This window comes from Bufo gargarizans, chromosome 3 (genome assembly GCF_014858855.1).
Source record: "Bufo gargarizans isolate SCDJY-AF-19 chromosome 3, ASM1485885v1, whole genome shotgun sequence".
NCBI lineage: Eukaryota > Metazoa > Chordata > Amphibia > Anura > Bufonidae > Bufo > Bufo gargarizans.
Window position 1 is genome coordinate 495,906,657 of NC_058082.1, and position 27,106 is coordinate 495,933,762.

The following is a 27,106-nucleotide window of genomic DNA, read 5'->3' on the forward strand; positions in this document are numbered from 1 at the left end:
TACCGCCCGTAGAAAGCCTGTCTCCGGCGAGATGTTTAGGAGACTGTCGTCCGCACTGGATAGACATCCTTTTGGGCACTCTCCTAGTTTAATTATTAAGGCAGCCATGTATCTCGGGTTTTACGGGTTCCTCAGGCCAGGTGAGTTTACCAGCACCTCTCCTAAACGTCAGGGGTTGCAGGTGCGGCAATTGTCCTGGGCCCATGACCATTTTGTCCTCTGTCTCCCTTCCACGAAGGCCAATCAGCATGGGCCTACCTCGGAGGTCAGGTTTTAAAACCTCAAACGATTGGTGCCCAGTCATGGTCCCCCTGTTGCAAGATGCCCCCCTAGATGGCCCGCTGCTTCCTTGGCGTGGGGGGGCCCCTGACGTAAATCCAGTTTGTGTCCCACCTCAGAACGCTGGTCTCAGGTCTCGGCTATAACCCGCTGGCCATCACAGGACACTCGCACCGAATCGGGGCCGCGTCTTAAACATCAAAAAACGGGGTCCCGGCGCACGTGAACAAATGCATGGGTTGTTGGCACTCTTCCTGCTTCACGAGATACATCCCGAACCCGAATGTAGAGATTTCCCAGGCGTTTTGTAGTCTTGCTCTCTGAGTGGAATTAAAAGTTTTTGGTCACTACTCTGCTCTCCTCGTCCATCTTTGCCCACTACTAGGCTTACCCTCGCTTCTGGCTTCCGGCACAACACAGCCAGCTAGGTCAGGGGAAGCGCTTCCCCCCCTCATCACAGGTAAGCCTCTCCCATAAATGTATTAAACAGGAAGCAAGAGGAGGACAAGGGCAATGTGACACATACTAGTGACTAAAGGGGTTGCCCCATCTCAACATTTATAGCATATCGCTGGAATATCCCACAAATGTCAGATAGGTGCGGGTCCCACCTCTGGGACCCACTCCTATCTCCCGAACAAAGTCCCCCACTCTCCATTCATCGCTAAAAGAGTTCCAAAAGTCTCAAAGCAGTAAGTGGATTGGAGTAGATGCCGAGCATGTACGGTGTGCTCTCCTTCCGTACAGCGGCCCTGTTCTGGAGGTGGGACCCGCACCTGTCTGACATAGTGATATGCCATAGAAGCTGAAATAGGAATACCCCTTAAACTTAAGGATTTTCCTGTTTAACACTACCTAAGAGACCCTTTAAAGAGGACCTGTCATGTCTCCTGACATATCCGTCTAAGTAAATACTTGCATCCTGATGAAATAACAATACCTGGATGCATTTCTGGTAGTTACTGAGTGAACACTGACGTGTGAATAAGGCCTATTTCACATGAGCGTTACGGATTCTCTCAGGGTCTGAGAAACCCAATTCACGTCTATGGAACCAGAGCTTCGTGAAAAACACAGAATATAGAACATGCTGCATTTTTTCATGAACGCAGAAAAGATGCGTGTAAAACCACGCTCATGTACACAGACCCATTGAAATCAGACGTGACAGAAAACTTTGCTCGTTTGAAAGGGGCCTTAGGGCTCATGCACATGTCGGTTGTTTTGGTCCGCATCCATTCCGCATTTTTTCCAGGTTAAATGCGGACTTATTCACTTCGTTGTCCGTTTTACATACAAGGATAGGACAGTTCTGTTATGGGCCAGATGTTCCTTTCCTTAGCCTTAGTTTCTGTGTTGTTGCCTTGTATATAGGGCTGCAACGAGTACTCGATTAAATAGAGTAATTAGACACAAAAAATTAGCATAGAGGATTTCGCTTGTGTCACGTGACCACGGAGCGGGAGTGAAGTGCTTGCTATTATGCGCTCGAATAGTCACCTTCCTAGCAAGGGGCCTCCAGACACTCCACAGCACGTCCATGGTCCTGCTCTGAACTGACCTCCTGATGTACGCATTCCGTGACCTGACGCGCTGTGTGACGTCAGGCCCAGAGCAGCGTGGAATGAGCCAATCTTATGAAAAAATCCATTCAAAGATGTACACAGGCATCTTAATGGATGTGGTGCATCTCCTGCATCTCCTGGATGTCCATGCGCCAGAAAATAAGATCTACACCAGCTATGAGCAGGCACAGATTTCAACTATAATTTAGAAGACCACGCTCCCTCCTGCTAAAACCTGCCCACTTCTCTCACCACTTTTGAAAAGTGGAGAAAAGTGTGAAATTATACAATTTAGATATGGCGTGCGCATCATTTGCATCTTTGTTATGCTATAAAAGTGGTGTAAAACCGATGATTAATCTGCCCCTTAATTAGATCAACTGTACGTGTCCATTACTCCATTACTGTTCTGTACGTGTCCATTAGAACAGTAATCCCTACATTAAAATTACCGTATTTTTCAACCTATGAGAACCCCCCCTCCCCCCAGCAGATCAAATCTGACCTAACAGTTTTATAGAAATGCATTTTATAGATTGTTCATTTGATAAGCACAAAGAAAACAATAAAACAAAAACCTTGTACAATAGCAAATGTTCTGTAGATCCAAATACACCAGTTGCACAGCCTGGCCCACACAGCTAGTAAATAAACCTTTTTTCGTGTTATACTGCCATCTAGTGGTGGAAAGACAGCATTACTGAGCCGTTCTCATGCCTTACCGTGTTAGTTTATGAACATTCAGCATTGGTTAAACAATAATGGTAGTTTGTAATCCCCCAGTACTAATCCTATTGATATGACAGGCAGCTGCTGCCAAGGCCAATAAGATAATGGGTTGCATCAAAAGGGGCATAGATGCCCGTGACGAGAACATAGTCCTACCACTTTACAAATAAATGGTCAGACCACACATGGAGTACTGTGTACAGTTTTGGGCTCCTGTGAACAAGGCAGACATAGCAGAGCTGGAGAGGGTCCAGAGGAGGGCAACTAAAGTAATAACTGGAATGGGGCAACTACAGTACCCTGAAAGATTATCAAAATTAGGGTTATTCACTTTAGAAAAAAGACGACTGAGGGGAGATCTAATTACTATGTATATATCAGGGGTCAGTACAGAGATGTCTACCATCATCTATTTATCCCCAGGACTGTGACGAGGGGACATCCTCTGCGTCTGGAGGAAAGAAGGTTTGTACACAAACATAGAAAAGGATTCTTTACAGTAAGAGCAGTGAGACTATGGAACTCTCTGCCTGAGGAGGTGGTGATGGTGAGTACAATAAAGGAATTCAAGAGGGGCCGGGATGTATTTCTGGAGCGTAATAATATTATAGGCTATAACTACTAGAGAGGGATCGTTGATCCTCCTTCACATGACCGTTTTTTTTTCCGTTTACGGGATGTTTTTTGCGTTCCGTATATTGAACCATTCATTTCAATGGGTCCACAAAAAAAAAGGAATGTACTCCTTATGCATTCCGTTTACGTATTTCCGTTCCGTTGAAATATAGAACATGTCCTATTATTGCCTGCAAATCACATTCCGTGGCTCCATTCAAGTGAATGGGTCCGCAAAAAAAAAACGGAACACGGATGTCTTCCGTATCCGTTCCGTTTTTGCGGAACCATCTAGTGAAACTTTTATGCTCAACCCAATTTTTTATATGTAATAACTGTACACACCGAACGGAACGGAAACAAAATAACGGAACACCGGACCCGTAAAAAAAAAAAAAAAAAAAGTACCGCAAAACACTGAAAAAGCCATACGGTCGTGTGCAGGAGGCCTTATTCTGATTGCCTGATTGGAGTCGGGAAGTAATTTTTTTCCCCTAAGGGTCCATTCACACGTGCTTAAGTGTTTTGCGGATCCACAAATTGCGAATCCGTGAAACCGGAACACTGGCAATGTGCATTCTGCAATTTGCGGACCGCACATCGCCGGCACTATAATATAAAATGCCTAATCTTGATAAGAATAGGACATGGAAGTACGGATGCAGAAGTGCGGATCCGCAAATGTGGATGCGGACAGCACATTCCGGCCCCACTGAAAATGAATGGGTCTGCACCCATTCCGCAGGGTCCACGACATTCAAATTAAAAAAACATTACACGGCCTGATGGAAAATGAATGGGGCACATCCAATCGTTACTACATAGGGCAATATGCTGCCGAGAAACTGGACTTTTTGATGCAGCAAGAAATATGCCATCACCCGACAAACAATTGACTTTCAATGGTGTTCAAGATGGATCCGTCATGGCTATAGAAGAAATAATACAACCGGCTCTGTTCATGGCGGATGCATGCGGTTGTATAAGGCCTCATGCACATGACCATTGACTTTCAATAGGTCCGTGGAAAAATCTGAAAATGCACCGTTTTGCAGCCGAGACTGTGATCCGTGTACCCTGTCCGTCAAAAAAATATGACCTGTCCTATTTTTCTGACGGACAACGGTTCACGGACCCATTCAAGTCAATGGGTCCGTGAAAGAACACAGATGCACACAAGATTGGCATTCGTGTCCGTGATCCGTGGCCGTAGGCTACTTTCATACAGACGGATCCGAAGATCAGTCTGCATAAAAAGCTTTTTCAGAGCTGAGTTTTCACTTCGTGAAAACTCAGATCCGACAGTATATTCTAACACAAAGGCGTTCCCATAGTGATGGGGACACTTCTAGTTAGAATATACAACGAACTGTGTACATGACTGCCCCCTGCTGCCTGGCAGCAGCCGATCTCTTACAGGGGGCTGTGATCCGTACAATTAACCCCTCAGGTGCTGCACCTGAAGGGGTTAATTGTGCGTATCATAGCCCCCTGTTAGAGATCCGGGGCTGCCAGGCAGCAGGGGGAAGACCCCCCTCCCTCCCCACTTTAAATTTCATTGGTGGCCAGTGCGGACCCCCCTCCCTCCCTCTATTGTATTAATACGTTGGTGGCCAGTGTGCGGCCTCCCCCGGCCCCCCCTCCCTCCCTCTATTGTAATAAGAACATTGGTGGCCAGTGTGCGGCATCCCCCGGCCCCCCCTCCCTCCCTCTATTGTTATAAGAACATTGGTGGCCAGTGTGCGGCCTCCCCCGGCTCCCCCTCCCTCCCTCTATTGTAATAAGAACATTGGTGGCCAGTGTGCAGCATCCCCCGGCCCCCCCTCCCTCCCTCTATTGTAATAAGAACACTGGTGGCCAGTGTGCGGCCTCCCCCGGCTCCCCCTCCCTCCCTCTATTGTAATAAGAACATTGGTGGCCAGTGTGCGGCCTCCCCCGGACCCCCTCCCTCCCTCTATTGTATTAATAGGTTGGTGGCACAGTGTGCGGCCTCCCCCGACCCCCCTCCCTCCCTCTATTGTAATAAGAACATTGGTGGCCAGTGTGCAGCCTCCCCTCTCCCCCCCCCTATCATTGGTGGCAGCGGAGTTCCGATCGGAGTCCCAGTTTAATCGCTGGGGCTCCGATCGGTAACCATGGCAACCAGGACGCTACTGCAGTCCTGGTTGCCATGGTTACTTAGCAATAGTAGAAGCATCATACTTACCTGCTGGCTGCTGCGATGTCTGTGTCCGGCCGGGAGCTCCTCCTACTGGTAAGTGACAGTTCATTTAGCAATGCGCCGCACAGACCTGTCACTTACCAGTAGGAGGAGCTCCCAGCCGGACACAGACATCGCAGCAGCCCCAGCTGCCATTGTCCCAGTTGCCATGGTTACCGATCGGAGCCCCAGCGATTAAACTGGGACTCCGATCGGAACTCCGCTGCCACCAATGATCGGGGGGGGGGGGGGGGGAGAGGGTAGGCCGCACACTGGCCACCATTGTTCTTATTACAATAGAGGGAGGGAGGGGGGCCGGGGGAGGCCGCACACTGGCCATCAATGTTCTTATTACAATAGAGGGAGGGAGGGGGGTCGGGGGGGGGCGCACACTGGCCACCAACGTATTAATACAATAGAGGGAGGGAGGGGGCCGGGGGAGGCCGCACACTGGCCACCAATGTTATTAATACAATGGAGGGGGGGCCGCACTGGCCACAAATGATATTCAAACTGGGAAGGGAGGGGGGTCTGCCCCCTGCTGCCTGGCAGCCCTGATCTCTTGCAGGGGGCTATGATACGCACAAGTAACTCCTTCAGGTGTGGCACCTGAGGGGTTAATTGTGCTGATCACGTCCGCCTGTAAGAGATCGGGTGCTGCCAGGCAGCAGGGGGCAGTCAAGTACACAGTTTGTAGTATATTCTAACTAGAAGCGTCCCCATCACCATGGGAACGCCTCTGTGTTAGAATATACTGTCGGATATGAGTTTTCACGATGTAACTCATATCCGACAGTATATTCTAACATAGAGGCGTTCCAATGGTGATGGGGACTCTTCAAGTTAAAATATACCATCGGATTGGAGAAAACTCCGATCCGATGGTATAAAAGGGACTCCAGACTTTACATTGAAGGTCAATGGGGGACGAATCCATTTGCAATTGCACCATATTGTGTCAACGTCAAACGGATCCGTCCCCATTGACTTGCATTGTAATTCAGGACGGATCCGTTTGGCTCAGCACGGCCAGGCGGACACCAAAACGTGGTTCCTCCAAAAATCAAGGAAGACCCACGGATGAAAAAACGGTCACGGATCACGGACCAATGGAATCCTGTTTTGTGGACCGTGAAAAAATACTGTTGTGTGCATGAGGCCTAATTGTAATGGAAGCGTTTTTTGCAGATCCATGACGGATCCGCAAAAAACGCTATTGTGAAAGTAGCCTCAGACAGTTTTCTAACCAAACAACTTCGTGGGAAATGATAAATCAGCTGGGTCTGCCGGCCACCCGCTTCCCCACCCACGTCATGTCCCCTTTTCTCACCACTTCTGAAAGTTGGCCTGAACGGGGAAAAGTCACAGATTTTGCTGCAAAAATGGCATTCAACAAAATCTGCAGCTTTAATACAAAACTTAATAAATGTCTCCCTTGTACCTTTTTTAAAATTTCAAGTAGGTTTAGGGTCTATTCACACGTCCGTAAGTGTTTTGCGGATCCTCAAAAAACGGACACCTGCAATGTGCGATCCGCAATTTGCGGACCACACATCACAGACACTATAATAGAAAATGCCTTTTCTGGAGACAGGACATGTTCTATTTTTTTCAGGAACGAAATTGCAGATCCCGAAAAAACGGATCCTGAAAAAACTAATTGAAAGTGAATGGGTCCACAAATTGCGGAACGAATGCGGACCCAAATTACGGATGTGTGAATGGACCCTTCCTTAGTCCTGATAAACCTGTTTATGGCTGGTCAAAACACTGCAGCCAGATGTCACTATAAGGCCTCTTTTACACGAACGTGTGGTCCCGTAGTCGTGCTGCGGCCTGCAAAATGCGGGCCGCAATGCACGAGCACAGTCCGTGGGGCAGCCGCAGCGGATCGCGGTCCCATTTACTTGAATGGGTCCGCGATCCGGCCGTTCTGCAAAAAGACAAGACATATTCTATCTTTTTGCGGAACGGAAGTACAGGACGAAACCCCACGGAAGCACTCCGTAGTGCTTCTGTAGGGTTCCGCTCCGCACTATTCCGCATCTCCGGATTTGTGGACCCTTTGTAGTGAATGGGTCCGCATCCGTGATGCGGAATACCCACGGAACGGCACCCGTGTATTGCAGATCCGCAAATGCGGTTCACAATACAGCAACGGGGCGCACCTGCCCGTGTGAAAGAGGCCTAAGGGTCCATTCACACGTCCGTAATTTGAGTCTGCATTCGTTCCGCAATTTGCGGACCCATTCACTTTCAATGGGGCTGGGACAGATCCGCAACCGCATTTTCGGGATCCGCAATTCCGTTCCTAAAAAAAAATAGAACATGTCCTATTCTTGTCCGCAATTTTCCCCCCAAGCACAGCATGCTCTGGGTATGGTATTTTACATATAGGATTAATTTAACAGGAACCTAGGTTACAGGTCTATCCGGTAGGTTAAAGGAAGCTGTTTCAGGTGTAGAAAAAGGTGTAAATGTAAGACAGCTAGGAAGCGGTCTTACATTTAGAACTGGTGGAGGATCCGGCGAAGGTATGAAGAAGCCGGCGCCTCATCATACAGTTGTGTTCAAAATTATTCAACCCCCAATGCTGTAAAGGGTTTTAGGGAATTTAGTGTACATTTGTAATTGTGTTCAGAATGAAATCTTACAAGGACTTTTAAAGAACCAAATGCAACTAAAATTACATCAATTGTTTTTGTAATACAGTATTAAATTTTTTTTGTGTGATTTCTTCATTGAAACAATTATTAACCCCTTAAAGACTACCACTTTTAAGAACAGAGGTTCATTCAAGTGTTTTCGATCAGGTATTGAAAACACCAGTGGATGTCAAGGAGCAGCAATCAAGCATAATAAGCACCAATTAGGCAGATTTAAAAGGACTGTGATACTCAGCTCCTTCTAGACATTTACTGGTGTGTTTACAAACATGGTGAAGTCAAGAGAATGGTCCAGGAAGTCAAGAGAAGAGGTGATTTCTCTTCACAGGAAGGGCAATGGCTATAAGAAGATTGCAAAGATGTTAAACATACCAAGAAAATATAGGGATATAAAAAAAGGAGGATTAAGGTACAAACCGGATTCCAAAAAAGTTGGGACACTATACAAATCGTGAATAAAAACTGAATGCAATGATGTGGAGGTGCCAACTTCTAATATTTTATTCAGAATAGAACATAAATCACGGAACAAAAGTTTAAACTGAGAAAATGTACCATTTTAAGGGAAAAATATGTTGAATCAGATTTTCATGGTGTCAACAAATCCCCAAAAAGTTGGGACAAGGCCATTTTCACCACTGTGTGGCATCTCCCCTTCTTCTTACAACACTCAACAGACGTCTGGGGATCGAGGAGACCAGTTTCTCAAGTTAAGAAATAGGAATGCTCTCCCATTCTTGTCTAATACAGGCCTCTAACTGTTCAATCGTCTTGGGCCTTCTTTGTTGCACCTTCCTCTTTATGATGCGCCAAATGTTCTCTATAGGTGAAAGATCTGGTCTGCAGACTGGCCATTTCAGTACCCGGATCCTTCTCCTACGCAGCCATGATGTTGTGATTGATGCAGAATGTGGTCTGGCATTATCTTGTTGAAAAATGCAGGGTCTTCCCTGAAAGAGATGACGTCTGGATGGGAGCATATGTTGTTCTAGAACCTGAAAATATTTTTCTGCATTGATGGTGCCTTTCCAGACATGCAAGCTGCCCATGCCACACTCACTCGTGCAACCCCATACCATCAGAGATGCAGGCTTCTGAAATGAGCGTTGATAACAACTTGGGTTGTCCTTGTCCTCTTTTGTCCGGATGACATGGCGTCCCAGATTTCCAAGAAGAACTTCGAATCGTGACTCGTCTGACCACAGAACAGTCTTCCATTTTGCCACACTCCATTTTAAATGATCCCTGGCCCAGTGAAAACGTCTGAGCTTGTGGATCTTGCTTAGAAATGGCTTCTTCTTTGCACTGTAGAGTTTCAGCTGGCAACGGCGGATGGCACGGTGCATTGAGTTCACTGACAATGGTTTCTGGAAGTATTCCTGAGCCCATTCTGTGATTTCCTTTACAGTAGCATTCCTGTTTGTGGTGCAGTATCGTTTAAGGGCCCGGAGATCACGGGCATCCAGTATGGTTTTACGGCCTTGACCCTTACGCACAGAGAATCTTCGGATGATGTTATGCACAGTTGATGATGATAGATGCAAAGTCTTTGCAATTTTTCGCTGGGTAACACCTTTCTGATATTGCTCCACTATCTTTCTGCGCAACATTGTGGGAATTGGTGATCCTCTACCCATCTTGGCTACTGAGAGACACTGCCACTCTGAGAAGCTCTTTTTATACCCAATCATGTTGCCAATTGACCTAATTAGTGTTAATTGGTCTTCCAGCTCTTCGTTATGCTCAAATTTACTTTTTCCAGCCTCTTATTGCTACTTGTCCCAACTTTTTGGGGATTTGTTGACACCGTGAAAATTTGTATCAACGTATTTTTCCTTTAAAATTATACATTTACTCGGATTAAACGTTTGATTTGTCATCTACGTTCTATTACAAATAAAATATTTACATTTGCCATCTCCACATCATTGCATTCAGTTTTTATTCACAATTTGTTTAGTGTCCCAACTTTTTTGGAATCCGGTTTGTACAATTAGAGTTATTTGGTCTTAACGGCGGACCAGGTAACTTGAAAAGAGTACCTGAAGTAGAGGCTAACAGAGGCGCCAAGGGGTGGAGGTGAGATTTCTGACAAGTAGTGTACGAGTTATGCTCGTCTACAGCTATAGATCAAGGCAGGCCGCAGAAGTGTTTCGGTGGGTCAAGGGTGCCCTTGCCCACTGTGGAGAAATAGAGGTGGTGTAGAAAGGAAGAAAAGGAGCCCTTCGCACCCGTTAAAAAGAAAGGGAAAACACGTAATAGGCGCCAAATCCCTTAGTCACTGGACGTGATGAGGATTATAATTTGTTCTTAGTTATATGTATGAAATAAGTATGAAATAAAAAGACCTTCACCTAAGGTCTAATAAAAGAGCCAAGAGTTTAAGAGTAGCAACACAACCTACACCGCCTACACAAGTGGCTTCTGGTCAATCATTTTAATAATACGTGGCTCGTATTATTAAAATGAGTCCCAGGTGTTTTGAATTGATCCTGGTGACTGCCCCACCGTGAAGTGAGTGCATTTGATTTTATTATCCTTATTTTATAATCATCATCTATCAACATCACCATTACAAGGTTGAACACAACTGTATCTGTTGGTTATGTATTAGAGAAGACACTAGTAGCTTGTGATGAGGCAGAACTTGGTTTACTTGTGTGGATTAAGTTCCAAACATACAAAACATTTCAGCAAACTATAACAGCAGCCATCTTGGTATAAAGAGAGAGAGAGAGAAACCAACAAGTTTTACAGATATACACAACTGGTAACCTTAACATACAGTGCCATCTACTGGTCAAGTGATATTAATGCACAATACTGTATATGGTACAGGCTGTTACATCCCCAACACACCTTCTCGACGGAATGTGCATAATTATATGACATTCTGTCTCTTTTGTAGAAAACAATGACGTTCCCTTGGCAAAGGTTTGGTGAGTGGGTCTGCAGTCATCTCCTCTGATGGACAGTACTGAATGTGGATAACTCCTTGTTCTTGCATGTCCCTGAGCAGATGATATTTTACATCAATGTGCTTGGTTCTTGGGTTAATCTTCTCAGAGTGTATAAGCTTTATGCATCCCTGATTGTCTTCAAAGATGGGTGTTGGTTGTGACATATTCAGTCCCATGTCTAGTAGTAGTTGACAAATCACTTCTTGACATGCATGTGCTGCTGCTATGTATTCCGCTTCAGTTGAAGAGAGTGCAACAGTCACCTGTTTCCGATAGTTTTGCGACCAGCAGGGAGTTCTGTTAGCGACAAAGTTTTATTTTCTTAAAGTGATTTTATTTCTTCTTCAGCTGCTTTTCTCCATTGATTGACTTCCCTTCTTGGCAAAGTTTCTATGTCTTCCCAGGATGTTGGCTCCTGTGTTTGGTGTGTTTTAGCAGCGTATGATAACCTGCGGGGTGGTATCCCTTTTGTGATCCGAGAGGATCTTCTGATTGCTTGTTGTTCAGTGGGTTCTACTGGCTTTTTGATTGTAAGTTCCACTTCTTGTTCTGGCTCTTGTTCTGCTTCACATGGGTCAGCGTTCCTTGCTGATTCAGCGCGCAAATCCTCTCCACATTTCTCAAGAATTGTGTTATCTGGTGCTTCGCTTTCATCAAAATAAATACTGCATCTTACTGTGACCTTGTTGGTCTTTGGACAAAGGGTTCTATATCTCTTACTCTGCTCACTGTAGTCCACCAGAATGCCTTCTATGGATTTGTTCTCCAACTTGAAGCTTTTTTCACTTGGAATGTACTGTAGGCCTATGCTTTACAGCCAAACACTCTGATGTGCCCTACGTTAGGTTTTGATCCATTCTACATTTCATAAGGTGTACTCTCAATAGATTTTGATGGGAGCCCGTTTTGTAGGCATGTTGCAGTCATTATCGCTTCTCCGCAGGATTTGTTAGGTAATGTAGGGTCTGAAATCATACATCTGGTCATTTCTACAAGGGTGCGATTCTTTTTGCTACGCAGTTTTTCTCAGGAGTGTATGGTACAGTTGTTTGGTGTATAATACCGTGTTTCTTTAGGTATGATTCCATCTCCACAACAAAAAGATCATAGCCGGCACTACTGAATGCGGTCCGATGTCAGCAACACTTCTCTCAGCAACCATGCAGTGAAATAGGTGGTGCTCAGCCAGAACAAGCAGACCAATAATCGCATAAAAATAGAGGAAAAAAGCAGCACTCACCGAATCTTCACAAATCGTAGCTTTATTTCGGGTTAAAACATAGCGGGTGCAGGTCACAGTTGCAGCAAAGTAAGGCAACAGCTGTTGCGCACTGAAATCACGCTTTGTCAAGCCTCCTATGACGTGGAAGGGGAGCGCCGTAAATACCTGCCTCCTCCCCGCACGTCATAGCTAGACAGGTGTATCAATCATAACTTCGGATCACCTTTACAAATGAATAAAAACATTAAAATCATACAAAGACAGCAAGATCGTTCTTATTGATACCCAATCCTCCCATAGCATTGGTTCTGATTATCCATTGGGCTTCTCTCTGCAGCAAAATATGTTTCCTATCTGCACCTCTCGTGGGTAAATTAACCCTCTCGATGCCTGCACATTTCAACACCTCTTTATTAGCTTGATGCACATCTTTAATATGTTCTATGAGGCGCATGGCACCGATACCTGTTGTAATCGATCTTTTATGTTCTCTAAATCGCACATATAAAGGTCTATGAGTTTTGCCGATGTAAAATCTCTCACAGAGACAAAAAAATCGCATACACTACATATGTTAATTTGCAATTAATGAATTGTCAAAATTGGGTGCATTATTTGACCAATCTATCCAACCAGGTATTGCCTGTATCAGGAAGATTCGTATTGGTGAGTATGTCACCTATGGTTTTGGCCCGTTTAAAGCTAACAATCGGTTTATTTTTCGTTTTTTTTAATCAATTGCTCATCTCTCTGTAGCATATGCCAATTGCTTAAAATCAAATTTTTTATGGTCTGGGCCATGGAAGAATATTCAAATGTGAACACTGCCCTGGTGGTATCATTGACTATCCCATCATGGTGCGTTTTTTTTCTTCTTTTTACATAAATCATGATTTGATCTGCGTGTATGTGCTCTATCATAAGCTTTGTCGATATTGGAAGATGGATAACCACGTTGTATAAATCTGATTTTGAGATCTCTACTTTGTTGTTCAAACTCTGTCATTTTTAATAATTCTAGCGAGTCGTACAAATTGGCCGTAACGGACTGCTGCAGCTACATGTGGAGGGTGAAAGCTATTATACTGTAAGAGGGAATTAGCTGAGGTGGACTTTCTATATATTGTGTCGATGTCATCATTAATAATTCTAACTTGCACATCTAGGAATTTAATGGCATGTTCTTTTATTTTGCTTGTTAAACCCATATTCATGTTGTTTTCATTCAAATATAAAAAGAAAAAAAAAACTAAATTGATCTCGATCTCCTGCCCATATAATAAATAAATCATCAATGTATCTAAAAAAAACTTTCGATGTGTTGCACAAAGGGATTCGTGGTCGTGAATATGTATTTCTCTTCAAACTGCTCCAAAAATAGATTGGCAAAAGTACAGGAGACTGGTGTCCCCATAGCTGTTCCAGATATTTGATTATACCACTGTTTGTTGAACATGAAAGTATTGTGTTTCAATATAAAAGACAATGCCTCAGCGACAAAGTCGATAAAGGATGTATCTCTCCCTAGTTTCTCAATAAATCGCAAATAATTCCTACTCCCAAATCTTGGGGAATCCTCGTATACAAGCTCTTGACGTCAATTGTTGCTATAAATAACCTTTCTGCCATGCAATATCTTTCAATGCTTCCAAGAAATCATTGGTATCCTCTAAAAACGAGGAATCGCCTTGTAATAATGGGCGCAATAGCCAGTCCAAGTACTGTGATAGCGGTTTGGTAAGAGATCTGATACCTGCAACTATCGTACACCCTGGCAGGTCTACCAATGTTTTATGGATTTCGGGCCTGTAATACTAAACTAGTTTCACAGGATAGAGAGTAAAACAATTTTTCTGCTGTCTTTTCGGACAGAACTTTTTGTGCAACATATTTCCACAACAGGGAACGTGGAGACTGATGAAGCTTAAAGGTAGGGTCGATTTTTAAGGTAGAATAAACATTCCTATCCCCGAGCTGTCGTTCGGCTTCTCTCATGTATTGATTCTTTATCCAGAACCACTATCTTTCCACCCTTGTCAGCTGGTTTCACTATAATATTGGACATCCTCGAAAGTCGTTGAAGAGCCGACTTTTCCCCTTTGGTGAGATTAGGTGACACTGTAGGTTATTGTAAAGCTTTGATCTCCTGAATAACTTGTCTTTGAAATGGATCTAAGCTACTGCCAGCTGACAAGGGTGGAGTGTAAGTGGACTTTTTGCCCTTTGTGAGATTATCTTGTTCATGAATACTATCTGATGGTACATTCGTGTCACAACCCTGTAGCTCAAGTAAAGTCGTAACTATCTCTTTGTCTATTTGTTCAATATCTCCATCTCTGTACTCATATATTCCCCTCCATTGTCAGTGCGTATTGTTGCTTGTCATAGCTACAAACTCTTTAAGTTTTTCTAATGTCTCACTTTTGTGTTTCATTAGATACGTTATTGTGTACCTAGAATAATCGTCGATGAAAGTCAGTAAATATCTGTTTCCACCGGGTGTGGTGGTTTTCATTGGTCCGCACACATCACTGTGTATCAGTTCCATGGGTTTAGTGGTCTTTCTCTGACTGGTCTATGGAAGAGAGGTTCGGTAGGCCTTTGCCTTAATGCAACACGTGGAATTGCTGAGTGTGTGGCAAGGCAATATTTTCATGCCTTCTGATAGACCTCTCTTTGCAAATCCTTTATAGCTTCTGGGTTTCAAAGCCCCCAATCTTCTATGCCACAGGTGGATGCACTCAGGTTCGGACTGGCCCACAGGGGTACAGGGGAATCCCCCGGTGGGCCCCTGAGCAAGGTGGGCCCCTAGTCTCCCACCCCCTGCACAAGTGACACCTAACACATTAGATTTACTGCACTACATACATATAGTCAATGTACAGCCCCTCAACCAGCCTATGTTCATTTAAAAAACTTGTTAGATTATTTATTATATTTGAATGTAACCATACGGTGGTCCCCCAAAATTAATTTTACTGGTGGGCCCTAGGTACCCCAGTCCGACACTGGATGCACTTGTCATGTGGGTTATGAGTTGCCGCTTTAGCCTTCTCATTTTCAGTGACAAGTTTGTACAGATGTTCATTTAACCTTCCTCTTGCTAGAATTTGCTTTCCATTTTGAATTGTGCATTCATTGCTTCTGATCTGGACAGTGAGTCCTTGCTTGCAAGGGTTTTAACTGATAAGAGGCTTCCTTCTAGGCTTGGAACATACAGAACATTCTTTACAAGGATGCTCTGCTTGGCCCCTGATGGCGTTTTGCAATTCAGAAACCCCTGAGCATTACGTTCCGCTGTAATACGTTTCCCATTTGCTAGGAAGACTTTGTCTTTTACACTCAAATCAATTTCTTGTAAAAATATTTTTATTGAGTTTTTTTTAATTTTAAAAGCATCACAATTATAACATGGATAAAGGGGAAAAAAAATTCCCAACAGTAAGTATATAATGTGCAAAAATAAGTTATTCATACATTTTCAGAATTATTGATGAAAGTCATATATAGATTTTATTACTGTTTTAATATTGATACCATATATCTAAACAATGATGTTGCTACTTTCAGCATTGTTATTATGATTACACAATGTTAATAAAACTTACATTTTTAGCTGGAACTCAAATCAATTTCTGTGAGGAATGTTTCGCCGCTTGTCATGTGACTTGTTGCCCCCGAATCAATGTACCATCCGCGTGAGGTACTATTCTGAGTTACTTTAAAAGTACCACTCCATGATGCACTTTCATTTTCTTTCATGACAGCTTTAGCTCTTTCTCTTGTGGGTAGCTCCCGCTTTCGATGCTCAGCTTTCCAGTTCTTTTTCAGATGACCAGCCTTCTAGCAGTGAAAACATACCCTGGTTTCTTTGCTTTGTCTTATGCCTTCATGCACCTTTAGAGCTGCCTCTGATCTCTCGTTCTCCTCACTATGCAGATTTTCCTTTCTTCTGCTGTATTCATCAATTAAGTCTCCCTTAACATATTCTAGCGTCAGTTCAGTTTCCAGTCTAGTTTCTAGAGCATTTATAAGGGCACTGTATGATTCTGGAAGGCTGCATAACAGTAATGCTACTACATGATTGTCTTTCATTTCTTCACCTATTTCACCCAGCTGGTCCACAATCTCTAGCATAGCCTTAACATGTTCACCTATTTCCTGCCCTTTATCAAGCCTCATCGTGTCCAGTTTGCGCAGGAGATATAGTTTACTGTTTAGGCTTGTGCGTTCATGCAGTTTTTGTAATGCAGTCCACATACTTTTAGCTAGGTTTTCTTTCCTTATATGAATGAGTTGATCATCCTCCACTAACAGGCTTATGACTGCTTTTGCTTGCCTGTTTTTTCTGTCCCATTCTTCTGGGTTGTCATTGGGTCTGTGTGTATCTAGCACCTGCCACAAGTCATCTTTGCATAACAACATTTCAAGCTCAAACTTCCACAGCTGGTAGTTGGTATTGTTGTAAACTTCATGTCTGAAGCACTTGCCATCTTTCAGTGAATTGGATGCAGCTCTTACTTGCTTGTAGTTTTCCTTTTTCTAGTGTCTAGAGCTGGGCCCATAACCTGTTGGTTATGTATTAGAGAAGACACTAGTAGCTTGTGATGAGGCAGAACTTGGTTTACTTGTGTGGATTAAATTCTAAATGTACAAGACATTTTAGCAAACTGTAACAGCAGCCATCTTGGTATAAAGAGAGAGAGAGAGAGAAACCAACAAGTTTTACACCTATACACAACTGGTAACCTTATCATTCAGTGCCATCTACTGGTCAAGTGATATTAATACACAATACTGCATATGGTACATGCTGTTGCATCCCCAACAATATCCATTGCCACTTTATGGCTTACACAAAGGCATACATGAGGGGGATTTATAAAATAGAACAGTTTCACCTGCCTAACTCAGTTGTCACTCACCTATAAGAGATTGCAAATGCTTTTATTCCTATTATTCCTCCCTGTACAACCTTCAAATGGATAAGGTTCACATCGGCTTTTTCAATTACATTACAGCTTTCTGTTATAACATGCTTATAACGAAAAATAACGGCATTTTAAGACGGAATTCAAAAAGGAAACCTTTAGAGGCATTCCGTTTTGATCTGTCATAATAGAGTTCTGTGGCCAAAATTTATGGTTCAGTCCTATCGAGAGGACTTTCTTTTCTGTCCAGAATAACAGAAACCAAACTGAGCTATTATTTTTGGCCATAGAACTCTATTATCACTGGTCAAAATGAAATGCCTCTTAAGGTTTCCGTTTTGAATTCTATCTTACAATTCCGTTATTTTCCGTTATAAGCATGTTATAATGGAAAGCGATAACAGGATTAAAAACGGAGATGTGAACCCTCCCCCCTCAAGCCACACCCCATTATTCCTCAGCTGCTATATTGTCCTTCTTGGCATCCATTTCTTTACTCTAACTTTCTCAGTCAGAGTGACCCAGCAGCTTTAAATTTGCCTATTTCTCATAAAGAAATGTTATGCTCTCTAAAGCCAACCCCAGCAAATGAAGCTCCTGGGCCAGATGGATATGTTTCTGAGTATTATAAACCCTTTCACTCCCACCTCCTCCCTTATATGGGTAAATTGTCCAACAGATTTATGATATTGGGATCTATTCTGTCAGAAATGTTGATGGCTACAGTAATAACCTTGCCCACACTCGGAAAATCTCCCACCTCGTCAGCCAATTTCAGGTCAATATACCTACTGAATGTGGATTGTTAAAGGGGATATTAATTATTGGTATTTGTGCAAATCTCAATAATTAATATTCATAAATAGGTGGGAGTCGTCTAGTGATGCCTCCTCCTATTTATGCCTCAATAAACAACAAATCACTACTGATTGCCTTACTCTACACTGTACTACCTGCGGCTGTTGCTGCGGCTCCTTACTACTACAAAAGACTACACCCTGTGCTTAAATAAAAGGTATTTATTGACACACTATACGTCACAGTATATTTGCTTATAGCTACAGTCATGTGAAAAAATTAGGACACCCTTTGAAAGCATGTGGTTTTTTGTAACATTTTTAATAAAAGGTTATTTCATCTCCGTTTCAACAATACAGAGAGATTAAAGTAATCCAACTAAACAAAGAAAACTGAAGAAAAGTCTTTTCAAGATCTTCTGTAAATGTCATTCTACAAAAATGCCTATTCTAACTGAGGAAAAAGATAGGACACCCTCACATGTATTCCCTCTTAAATTGGCTCAGATCTCACACAGGTATATCACACCAGGTGCACATAATTAGTAGATCGTTACTCTGCATGTTGAATGAGGCTTGCCCTATTTAAACCTCAGACATTTAGTTTGGTGTGCTCCTGACTGTTGAAGTGAGAGTGAGCACCATGGTGAGAGCAAAAGAGCTGTCAGAGGACTTCAGAAAAAAGATTGTAGCAGCCTATGAGTCTGGGAAGGGATTTAAAAAGATCTCAAAAGATTTTGAAATCAGCCATTCCACTGTCCGGAAGATAGTCTACAAGTGGAGGGCTTTCAAAACAACTGCCAACATGCCCAGGACTGGTCGCCCCAGCAAGTTCACCCCAAGAGCAGACCGCAAGATGCTAAAAGAGGTCTCCAAAAACCCTAAAGTGTCATCTCGAGAACTACAGCAGGCTCTGGCTACTGTTGATGTAGAAGTACATGCCTCTACAATCAGAAAGAGACTGTACAAGTTTAACTTGCATGGGAGGTGTGCAAGGAGGAAACCTTTGCTTTCCAAGAGAAACATCGAGGCCAGACTGACATTTGCCAGAGATAAAGTTGACAAAGACCAGGACTTCTGGAATAATGTTCTTTGGACAGATGAGTCCAAAATTGAATTATTTGGACACAACAGCAGAGGACATGTTTGGCGTAAACCAAACACAGCATTCCAAGAAAAGAACCTCATACCAACTGTGAAGCATGGAGGTGGAAGTGTCATGGTTTGGGGCTGCTTTGCTGCAGCAGGACCTGGTCAGCTCACCATCATAGAATCCACGATGAATTCTACTGTGTATCAGAAGGTGCTTGAAGAACATGTGAGACCATCAGTTAGAAAATTAAAGCTGAAGCGGAACTGGACCATGCAACATGACAATGACCCAAAACATACTAGTAAATCAACCAAAGATTGGCTGAAAAAGAAGAAATGGAGAGTCCTGGAATGGCCAAGTCAAAGTCCAGATTTGAATCCCATTGAGATGCTGTGGGGTGACTTGAAAAGGGCTGTACGTGCAAGAAACCCCTCAAACATCTCACAGCTGAAAAAGTTCTGCATTGAGGAGTGGGGTAAAATTTCCTCAGACCGATGTCGAAGACTGGTAGATGGCTACAAGAACCGTCTCACTGCAGTTATTTCAGCCAAAGGAGGTAACACTCGCTATTAGGGGCAAGGGTGTCCTATCTTTTTCCTCAGTTAGAATAGGCATTTTTGTAGAATGACATTTACAGAAGATCTTGAAAAGACTTTTCTTCAGTTTTCTTTGTTTAGTTGGATTACTTTAATCTCTCTGTATTGTTGAAACGGAGATGAAATAACCTTTTATTAAAAATGTTACAAAAAACCACATGCTTTCAAAGGGTGTCCTAATTTTTTCACATGACTGTATATATAGCTATATCAAGGGAATAGATATATATATTTCTAGCAGCCCACCCAATCCTGTCAATATACTGTTCCTACGGGGTATCAGGGGTAGAGGCAATACCAGGGTAGCAGGGGATATAAGGGATCTACAATCCTGGGGAAATACAGGGGGAAACAGAGAAGGCGAAGGTAAGGGTTTCCAAGGGTCCAGGGGGTAAGGGTAAATGAGCTGCAGGGGAAGGTAAGGGTTATAAGGGAATTAGGGGTATCGTTGGTGGTATGGGGGGAGTAAGGGTTGGTTGTATGGGGGGAGTAAGGGTTAATATCGTTGGTGGTATAGGGAGGGTAATAATAGGGTTAATAATATCGTTGGTGGTATAGGGAGGGTAATAATAGGGTTAATAATATCGTTGGTGGTATAGGGAGGGTAATAATAGGGTTAATTGATACTAAGGGTAGTATGCTCGTTGTCCAGGGGGGCTCGTTTGTCCAGGGGATGATCCTCTCCGGCTGGGGGCTCTTTTCTGAAGTGCCCCAGCGTAGCGCTGCCGGACTATTTAAGTTCGGCGGCGCTCGCTCCCGAGGCAGCCGTCCTGTGGCGCGCATGCGCGCCGCCGTCCCGAACACATGGGCCGGCGCGGTGATATGACGTCAGGTATGCAGACAACAGAGGGAGGGACGTTTGTTTCCCTCTCTCTGTTATGTTAACTATCCCCAGCAGCTGTGAATAGTTAACACCAAAAGGCATCAGATCTCTATTGATCCTATGCCTTTTGAGGTCACCAGAGGCTGGACATAACTGTCCAGCCATCTGGCGACCTTCTCATCTCCTGCAGGGATGCAGGAGGAGGGGGGGCATCCGGACAGGGGGCATCTTATCCTTATACTATATGTGTATGGATGCTTGGGCACATCCATACACATATATACACCAATCTTCTGGAGGAAAATAAAAATAAAAAAATATATATATATATCTAGATAGATAGATAGTGATAGATATATATATATATATATATATATATACATTCATGGATGTTTGGGGGCACATCCATAAATATACATATACATACCCATAGACAAAACCAATAAGCCCACCAGCATATATATATACATAGAGATGTATGCTGCCAAGGGGGCTTACATACATCTCCATGTATACCCACAGGTCCCACCTGGACGGGCCCATAGACAAGGGCTAATATATATGTATATATGTAGAGGCATATATACATATATATTTAAATATAACACTTCCCTCAACAATCCCCCCTGTTGTCGGGAATACGACAATAACATTTTGGGGGACGGGTTGGGATGTATTTGCCCCCCTCAATCGCACTCTTGGTGACAGTTCAGAAAGCACTGAAGTAATATGGCCCTAAGTTACCTAGACATCACCCATCGTGACTAACGCCTCCGACCTACCCTTCACCGAACGTTTCCATCCACCGAATACACCTTCTTCTCTTTGGATAACTTCCTTGGCCTCTTACATTATGATCCTCAGGTGTCAGCCACTCCCTATGTAGTCTATTCTTGACTCGGGAATGGCCTCACCCTCGCCGTCTTTATATCACTCCACTCAGCGACCGTGTTCTCTCTCTTTGCCAGTGTTGTTCTTCTGGCGTCCGTTACCCCCAATGTCAGTGCCAGTCTTTCGGTGTCAGTCACTCCCAATGATTCCGGAATGACTTTACCCTTAATCCATGTAGCACTTCCCTATGGGGTACGGACGGCCGTAGACTGGCCTTTTAACACAAGTACGACTTTCATCTTGATTGAAGACTCAGTTTTTGGAGAGGTTCTCCCATTGACAGATACGTAGGTTTTTACAAGGCAGGTCAGAATTTCTGGTAATAGCTGATGTCATAGTACCTAAATTCTAACTGTGGGAAAAAACCTGCACTACCACCATTCAGTCCAACCATTACAAAAAGTCACCATTGTTGATGTTAAAGTTGCAAATATCTTAGTACTGAGGGGTCTGTCCCTAGGGAATCTACTCTTCCCCACTCACACCAACAGGTCACATCCCTCCCAATACAGCCCAATTCAATTTAGTGTGTACCCATAGAGACTCATGCGACCTGGCCTATCTCTCTACACCTCCAAAGACGCAGGTAGGTAACAGACCCCCGTGTCAATGGGAAATGACTATAGGATGCAAGTGTGCGTCCAGCCCTATTGTAGCATGGCTGTCACACACTTGCACCTAGAGTGTCCATGGGTACACAAGGAATTCACATGCAAATAATCAATATAAATCTATACACAATATAATGAAGTTACAGGGTGGTTACAGGGATGGCCTAGGATTACATCCCGAACCCTTGTACGAAAATCTACTACAATACAATATATACATACACACAATGCTATAAGGTCACAGGATGGCTTTGGATGTTCATCCTGAACCCTCATAGGAAAACCTACTACAATACAATATATATATGAGGTCACAGGATGGCTTTTGGATTTTCATCCCGACCCTCATAAACAGTATGTCCATACAGTCTTTGGCTTCAGGACTTTGTTGGAGCTAAGTCCTGAGCCTCCTACGATTAACTTCATGAAGTTCTGTCTGGTTCTGGTTTAGTTGGTTCCGCAAGTTTCTTGATCCTCTTGTAGATTAGACACAGTCCCGTGTACATGACGATTACCAGAACCAGAAGAACTATCACCGGGTGTATCAATAGGTTGAAGAAGGATGTTGCCTTTGGACTGTAGCCGAACAGACTTTCCCACCAGGAGACCTTGGATTCCTAGTCTAAGGCGGTAGTGATTGCCGTTATTTTGTTCTTGTCGTGTGTCAGTTGGATGGTGGCCTGTTTCTCTGTTTCTCGAAGATTCTGGAGTATTTTGTCTTCTTGGCTGAAGTCTAGCAGGAGGTGTTTGAGTTCTATCCCAAAGCCAAGAGGAATCTTCTGGAGTCTCACAGGAACGTCAGGGCGGATGTCGAGTCTCTTCTCCAGGGTGACTGGTGTCCTTCCTTGTAGTTCTGCGACATGTAAACCTAGGACGGGACTAAGGGTGCAATACGCTCCAGGGAGGAGTTCTCCTCTCTCGGTGCAATTAGTCCCATAAATTGTATAAGACATATTTTGCCTTTGGTACCAGCATCAGTACCCCTGTCCCAAGTATTTAGGGGAGGAAGGTATTGGGCTGGCCTTCATCTCACAGGACCCCTCGTTGCTCCAACACTGGTGTCTTAGCACCCGATCCTGACTACCTTGACAAAGGTTAGCATCCTCTTTCTTCCAACATCCCTCTGTGTCTAACAGATAAGGATGGCCTCCCTCATAGGTTAGAACGCCCGAGGGGAGCTGTGGATTAAGCACTGTCTGGTTATTTATGACAATCCCTAGGTTAACTGCACTGTAACCCTGTCTAAGATGGCCAGATACAGGAGCCAATGACGAAGCAGTACAAGTGAGATTCCTACAGCCATGCCACTGGACTACCCACCAGTTGGTGTGATTGGCTGCAAAAGGAGATATAAGAGGACTTACCCGTTGGCAGAGGTTGAATGGGAAGTGGCCGCCGTACAATGATGATACAATATGTTTAAGGTTGTCCGAGAGTTCACTTTGGACTTGCGTACACGCCAGAGCAAGCTGAGCTCTATCCTGTTCCTCCAAGAGACCCACAACTAACCTTCTAAACTTCTCTCGCAGAGCAGAAGATAGAGAGGTAGTGGCATCTATGTGCGAATGCTGCAAACCCTCTAAGACGTGGTTTACATCAAGCTGGGTCTTGAATCCTTCCCCGGCGTGTCAGGACTTCCATATACATAGTGTTCAGGGCGCCCACTCCCAATGCTCAATAGTCCCATGGCTATCAGATCTCTTCTTCCCCTGTGATTCCTGTGTATGAGATCGTCCTTTCTTACCTTTTGCCCTGCCTCTATCCAACCTCTTATCATGTCAATTTGGTTCCTCACAAACTCCCCACACCTGTGATCCCACTGATCAACTCTGAAGTCATCTACGGAAATGCTCCAAGTAAAAAGGAAAAATTTTGTCCCCGTGATTATCTTCCATGGGGATGACAGTTGAGGAGCTATAGGATCTGCCAATTGATGGATAGGGACGTTGCAAGAGTCTGAATGCACTTTTACAGGTTGGAGACCTGTCCCTTTATAGGGGATCCTCACCACCGTTACACAAACTTGCCCTCTACCTCTGAACAGATACCATTGGTCACTTTCTCCAACCTGTAACACTAGTTTTCCTACAGGTTTGTATTTAGACAGATAGACCCATTGTGTAAATGTCCAGCACCCTTCATCTACTGCCTCGCAAAAAGGCCATCTAAACGAATCATCTATATTGATGTCAAAATTAATATCCCTGCCACTGGGGTCTTTACAATCGGAAGACACATACCTACCCCAGTATTCCTCAGTCATAGGGGTACCATCCAATCATACATTAACTGTAGGGGTATCCACCCCATTGCACACTAAATCCCAACTCCAGGGATTAGTGTCCAATGTTACCATCTGGGTATCTTGTTCCCAGTAGGCATAGGTGACGAAATAGTATCCAGTCACCTCCTGAACACAATTGTCTCTCATGATGGTGATGAAAGACCGTATGGATGGAGATCCCTTTAACTGAGAATACCTGAGATCCTTGACATCTGTCTGTGCTTTTAAAACGGTGGCTCGGTAAAAGCCTTCCAGTTTTACTGGACCACTCTGGTCATTCCATAGGGCCTGGCCAGAGTTACTGCAGTTTAACTTTAGCATCATTATACTGGTTCCTATGTAATCTGTGGACACATGTCCCTGAACATAACTGGATTCCCTAGTGATAATCATCTGGGAATCTCTTAACATACAATAAGCTTTTAGGGTGCCCTTTACCAGAATGGGTCTGTCAAAATATGTCTAATGTCTTTATGGTCCGGTTCATCCGCTCAATGCCCGCAGACTGAGGGTGGTAAGGCACATGAAACCTTTGCTTTATGTCTAAGAGACAACAAAGAGCTTTCATTACCTTACCCGTGAAATGGGTCCCTCTGTCTGAGTCTATCAATCTGGGGATACCCCAACGGTTGATAGTAGCTCCATTCCCCTGAAGACGCCGCGTTTGCGGTGAAACATGTTGGGGGAGCTGTGTCTTTAACATTTTAATAATAATGGTAGGGCTTAGAATGGATTAGGGAGAGGCGATCTGCAGACGCCGAACCTTTATGAGGGCCAGATTAGAAGAATACAAGTAATACAGCCACTGTGAAATTGTCAGTGAGGGACAATATAACAAAGACATAGCCTAGGACGCAACATTTGTTACAAAGTGCGGCGTGATTAATTATGTGCCTGGTGTCGGGTGACACCTACAGGCACTGAAGCGTAATTACACAGACTAAATATAGAGAGTCCATATATGAATTGTTCCAGATCTGATTGCCATTAAGCATCTATGGGACCTACTGGAAAATCAAGTCTGATCCATGGAGGCTGCACCTCACAACTTACAGGACTAAATGGATCTAATGCTAACTTTGGATATCACAGGACACATTCAGAGGACCTCTGGGATCCATGTCTTGATGGGTCAAAGCTGTTTTGGTTATACGAAGGGAACCTGTCAGAATGAAAATGCTAATTAATCTGCAGGCAGCAGGTTGTAGAGCAGGAGAAGCTGAGCAGACTGATATGTAGTTTTTTATGAAAAAATTAAATATAACTTGTCATTTATTCATTTAAAATCCTGCTCATTCTGGGCTTTGAAGTCATGGAGACGGTCCTATCAGTGATTGACAGCTATCTCTATACATAGAAGGAAGTACAAATACAAGTTATATTGAATTTTTCCCAACAAAACTACATATCAATCTGCTCAGCTCCTCCTGCTCTATAAGATGGAGCCTTTAGCTCAGACACCATGTTCAATGTGACAGGTTCCCTTTAAAGGCTATAAAAATGCTTTTATATGCTGGCTGGATATATAATTTTATAATTTTTTGATGATTTATGACCCAATGTTTAGTGTCTTAGTGTAAACATTTGATGTGATGTGCTCTTCTCTCTTTGCTAATAATTTGGTCTAGTTTAACACAAATGTATTTAACATTATTTAGGCTAGGGCTACATGGTGACATGTGTCACGTGACTCTGTCCCACCAATGTCGTGCCACATTTATTGTAATGACAGCCTATGGCGTCACATTGCGACATACTCAAACAAAACAATGGCTGATCTTAGGGAGACCAGCTACAGAAAACACTGTGGAGCCTCATTTAAGAGTCTTGACACAGCAATCCAGTAATATGCAAAATAATTGTGGAGCCCCAGTTATGGGTCTTCAACACAGTGAAAGCCAGATATCCCTCAATGGAAGGAAAACCGAGCAAACTTAATATGGTGGATTTAGTGATCTCTGTAATGGGGACACCTTTGCTCGGTTTTCCTTCCTTTGAGGGATATCTGGCTTTCACTGTGTTGAAGACCCATAACTGGAGCTCCACAATTATTTTGCATATTACTGTTTCCCAGGGAGCTTTGCACTTTGGATTGAGTAGTCCCCAAGGCATTGCTCCCAGTTAGCCAGAATCCTACTCCACACTGATGAGGGGCAACACCCTGAAACAGCTGTCTGTGGATGGATAACTGGCTTAGGTCTTCCCCATCACATCCTTAAAGCTTGAAAAAGAGCAGGATCTTGACATAGGGGCCACTTAATATGGTGGATTTGGTGATCTCTGTAATGGGGACATCCCTTTGCTTGGTTTTCTTTCCTTTAAGGGATATCTGGCTTTCACTGTGTTGAAGACCCATAACTGGGGCTCCACAATTCTTTTGCACATTGTGACATACGCCATGCAATGACACCACACTTCACTTGCAAAAAATCCATCCAAGATGGATATTTGTGTGACTATTGTGTTGCAGTCACAGCATGTTGCAATGCAACACCATTGACTGTCATTACAAAAAATGTCACGCAACATAAATGTTGCAGTATAGTTGTTGTTACTTTTTTGTTACGTGCCTTATTGTCCGTGTTCCCCTAGACTTTAGCATTATTTAATGCTAAATACATTTGTGTTACAATAGACCAAATTATTAGCAAAGAGAAAAGAGCACATCCCATCAGATGTTAACACCAAGACACTGTACATTGGGTCATAAATCATAAAAAAATCATAAAATGATATATCCAGCCAGCTTGACAATCAATAAAGCATATTTATGCTGCCAATTAGCCATATCATTTAAAGGGAACCTGTCATGTTGAACATGATGTCTGAGCTAAAGGCAGCATG